Consider the following 5,285-nt stretch of genomic DNA (forward strand, 5'->3'; position numbering starts at 1 on the left):
AGTGCAGATCCTATTGTAGGCTAGCCCGGTGAGGCGCGTGACCACCAAACCATTTTATTTCCTGCCGGCGCAATCTGCCTAGTCAGCGTGACCGCCATCCACCAGGGTCATATGGACGCCTGCTACACTCCGGTGGCGCTTTTCATTTCCGACTGGCCGGTGTCGCGCCAGATATCGACCCCGGACAAATATTGGCAACCCGGCACTGCTTGAAGGGGGGGGGGAGAGATGTCCAAGTACATGCACATGGTGAGACTGCGTGGGAAGGTCGAGCTGCGGAGACTAATAGTTTTTTTTTCGTATTTTTCATGTTCTTTATTTGCATATAAATGATAAAAGCAATACAAAGTAAAGAACATAATAAGAGTGTGATGGGGAAGGCAACAGCCTTCTCAACCCAACTAGCCAGTGGCTATTACAAAGGGCTGGCCCTGCTGACAAGACATGACAAGCCAAACCAATAAAATAAAATAAAATAAAATAAAATGAAGACAGAGACCAATTTGGCCTATCCGAAAACAAGCGAGCAAGTAATCCTAGGCCCAGATCTAAACCCAACCCTATAACTTTATCCTAAAGGTAACCATTACTCTAAGCCTGTAACCCCTTGCCCTCGCCCTAACTCCAGACAATGCACTACCCCACAGAGGAAAAATCCAGCGGGAGCAGAAATTTGGCTCGACACCGGCGGCCGTTGTGCGCTCTGAGAGAAAGAGAAGAGATAGCCTCCATAGCATGCTAAAAACTGGGGGTTTTGGGGGTCTTCAGGTCTTTGGGAGCTTTTATGTGCTATTTTCCGATTGCACATAGACAACATAGCCGGCCTGGTTGTACTCCCCCCGTTTGGGCTAATAAGAAAACAGCCGAAGACCACCAAACCCCCAGTTCTATACAGCCTGCTACGGAGGCTAAACAGAAAACAGCCGAAGACCACCAAACCCCCAGTTCTATAAGCCTGCTACGGAGGCTAAGAAAGAGATTGGTTTCCGTTATGAGCGGGTCGTAGGTTTACAATCCCGGCGTTATAGGACTTTATGGGCGGGGGAAGCTGTTCTATGAAATTGAACCTCGTCTTTTCGATTTAGCCTTCCGGGTTATGGCGCTCTTTTCACGTCTGCTCCCGCGAGTCCCACGGCGCCCTGTTTTGAACCCCAAGTTTTTTATGCTCACCATTTTCTGTTTCATATGGGTTGACAGTTCTGAATCTGAATACTGAATCTCAATCACAGTTTTTTGTCTAATGCATGGGTTGACAGTTACGTTTAATTCATCGTTAAACTTAAACACTCTCTTATACTGAAATGTAAAACGTTTTAATGAATGAAGACCTTTATTGTACATTTGTGTTCTACAGAACTAAGTACAGGTCGCATGGGTACAGAACATGAACATAAACATATATACATTACATACATATGAACATATACTAAATAAATGTCTAATTTCTATTATTTTCGGCTTCATCTCGCTTAGTAGTGATCATGGAATAAAGGTTCTGACAATCATTCATTATACTGTTTTTCAGCATTTTCCCACTGTAGACCCCACCAGGCCTTCAAAGCTGATTATGGATAGCAGAATTCAGCGGTAATAGAGTAAATGATTTGTCAACAGAGTGCACACTCGGTAAGGGTAATATTTCCCTTTGAGTCTCAGTTGCCAAATGGACTCAATAGTAGACAAACTAGCTACACTGGCAAATTATTCCTATTGTTTCAGCTCGCGAATGGTGGAGACTGCATTTTCCGCGCTCTTGGCACACACTGCACCTTATTAATGTACGGCTATGGTAAAATGTGAAAAATGTGTCCTGAAAGTTGAAATCATTACTGTACAGCCCGCGTATCATAATATGTTTACCTGATTCCTACCTGAGCTTCTCAGAATAATCGGTAGGCGTCGCTGCTATCCGTGTAGACGATGCATCAGTGACGTCATCGCTATGGAAAGTTCCATACATACATGTACAAAGCTCAAGATACTACTACTAGTCATGCTGTATTAAGGGTAATGTCAAGATAGGCCATTCTAGACCACAACAACTCACCTCAAACAGTGTTCAGATATGCCAGGTGTCCGGAAAGCCAAATTTAAACAGTTTCTGACGAGTACTGTATGATGGTCCAACTTTCAAACAATGCCGCCATTTTGAAAATGATGGTTCAGGGACTGACCACTGCAGAATGGGGGTGCCCAACGACGTGTACAATTTTGCTGTTTTTTAAATGCCAAATCCGCAGGTCAAAATCGAAAAAAAATCTCTGGTCGCTAACATTTGGGCGGGAGAGAAACACTCTCAGAACCACATAGATACAAGTCAAGTCAATCTTTATTGCACAACAATTCTAACAGGTACTAAGGGTGTGTCTCGACCCCAGTTTGTTTGCCACACAGGCCTTTGCCCTAGCCTAGTGCCAGACCCATATCACACTAAGCCCAGAGTTATTAGCCAGCGTGCTGGGAGAGAAGGGCACACTTCTGGTGCCTTAGACTTAGAGATCTGAGAGCCACAGCGGACTGTGTCTCCAGGCGACTGGGGTCTGGCACCCAGGCTAGCGACAGGACGGTCGACAGGAGTGAGAGGTTTTCCCGTACAGTGTGCGCCGCGAGGACAGTCTGTTCTATCGGAGGCTGCGGCGGGATGAACCGCCCACACACAGCCGGGGGTACCTCCACTCCTGACACGGGTTTTGGAGCTGACCTGGTGGCCACTGTTTGGCGTTTTCGTACCTTTCCCTGTGCATACTCGGGTCTTAAATTGTAGTTTTGCCCTTGGCAAGTGTCCAGACCCCGATCTACCCTAAGTAAACTGTCCTAATTTCTAGACACAGCAGTCGAACCCACGAGACCACACCAGACGATATGTCCACACACTGCTTTTCCAGCTATATGCCACAAGTCGATAGCGTACTGCTGCTCACAAACATATCCACATCCCAACTTAATTAAATGTGAAATATAAGCTATCCACCTTACCAGACTCAGACTCAACCGCAGTCAGTTAAACTTTCACCTGTTCCAACATCAATGTGAGCCCAGTCCTGCGTGCAAATGTGGTCATTCCAACGAAACAGCTGTACACTACTTCCTACACTGCCCACTGTACACTGACGAACGTATTGACATGTTATTATCTCTAACTAACATTCTGCCATTTGACACAAACAACGTCAGCGACAACACTTTATGTTCAACCATTCTCAGGGGTAACCCCTCATTGTCGTTTGTCAACAACTGAAAAATATTCGATGTGGTTTTCAACTTTATTTTGCAGACAGGACGTTTTGTTTGATTTAGTTGATTCATTTTATACACCAGCTCATTATGTACCCTTGTCATTTCTTCTTCTTCTTATTATTATTATTACTTTGTTTTATTGTTTCCGTTTATGTGTGAGGAGAGGGCTGAGATAAGTTTTATAACTTTTTGTCTCATCCTCGGAAAATAAATGTGAATAAAATAAATAAATATAAGCTTGAAAGACTAGTTTATCAGAATCATTTAAAACTGGATTATTGTGAAGAGGCCAATCTATGATATATTGATGAATACGTGTTTGTATATTTCAGTAGGAGTATGCATTTGCTGATCTACGACATTTAACTGTGCAGAACTGCCCGTGTGCCAGGAGTGCCCGAGGTATCACGTTACGCTGTGTACCGACTCTGCCGGCTGCCCGCTCGGACATATATGGATTTGTGGGTCGGCTGTGCGGATTTATATTTGGAACGGAATCCTGATAGTCTTACATATAAATGATAGGGAATGGTAGGGGGGGGGGGCTTGATCGCACAATAAGGTCTAGCTAACAAAGCTTAGAACATTTACCATTATAACAGGGCATTACAATATAATTATACAAGAGATATTATTGCAAATGTTGGCTTAAGGCCCAGTCACAATCGTCGTAAGATTGTCGTAGGGTCGTTGTACGATCATTGTGCGATCCTTGTACGATCGTAAAATCACAAGAGTAAGGGCATTCTTTGGATAGCCGTGCCTGTGTCCTGCAAAATTCAGCTGTCCTGTTGGCAAAAAGGCTACCCTGAGTGTCAGCTTACCGGTAGCGGATCGTGGGGAGCGGAAGAAAGCTAAAAAGACTGGTACTCATAGCCTCTACCGGGCTTCGGCCGAGGCGGCAAACTGTTCTCTCCAGCAGACCAACTCCCTTGGCATGCTATCTCTCTATTTGGCCGATTTCTACTGTTTCCAGCCAGTCGCCTTCCGAAGCCTGGTAGAGGCTAGGCACTCAGGCTAGTGAAAGGCTGCCTTAGAGCCCCGCTGGTGGTTGGTCCTGCCACAGCCTGCTTGAAAAATCTACGGCATATGCATCAAAATCGCACCACGACCAAACGACGAATGTAACCGTGCCTCGCCGCCGACGCTTCCGACCAATCATGAATCAAATCTTCCCGCCAGACGTAAAAGGACCTGGCGTAAAATTTCCGAGAAGAGCGCACATTCTTGTCGACGGCGCTGGTCTTATAAGGAAGTGGCCTATATTTAGCGGACTGGCGGAATAATCTGTACATTATCCGGCCGTTTAATTCATTGGAGACCTTCGCGAGGCAATGAGAGATCGGCAGTAAGCGGTTTCTATTTCCGAAACTGCCTGCCGGGAGCTTGGCTGATGGAAGCTATGATAAGTTATGTCAGAAAATATATCTGCAACGTAAACAATCGTCATACATGAGCAAATACAGATCTTATTGTGGCAATGGTCCAGTTTGAAATGTGAAGAGTCAAACAGTGTGCATCACAATTTCAGAACGTTATAGAGGCAACACAAATGAACAGTTTGATTATACATCATTAATGGATATGACTTAATTTATCAATTAGACACAGATCAACACATACATGCCGCCATCATTAGAAGCAAAGACAGTTACTCACACACTTTTTGTAAAACACCATTTCCGCTTCAATAAATGACCCAGAAATGAATATTCGTTCACATCACAATTGTCCACCAGCATACACGTGCGTGATGGCAAAAAACAATGATGACGTCCTCAGTCAAAATCTATCCTGCCGTAATACAACTCAAAAGAAATAGAATTATACATATTTTATTACAAACTGTGCAAATATTTCCATTTATCAAACGAGTTGAATATAGTTGCGATTTAAAGACTTTCTGTCCTAAGATCGTTATCGCACCTGCCCTTCGAAATCTATCCCAGAAGGCAATTCATCTTCCTTTCTCTTGACCAATCAGCGAGCGCGCTATAGAAATCGACCAAGGGTCGCCCAGAGTCAAGTGCATGTCATTATCCCTAAGA

The sequence above is a fragment of the Branchiostoma belcheri genome, unplaced genomic scaffold, assembly GCF_001625305.1.
Source record: "Branchiostoma belcheri isolate BF01 breed outbred unplaced genomic scaffold, Haploidv18h27 scaffold229, whole genome shotgun sequence".
In the NCBI taxonomy this organism is placed as follows: domain Eukaryota; kingdom Metazoa; phylum Chordata; class Leptocardii; order Amphioxiformes; family Branchiostomatidae; genus Branchiostoma; species Branchiostoma belcheri.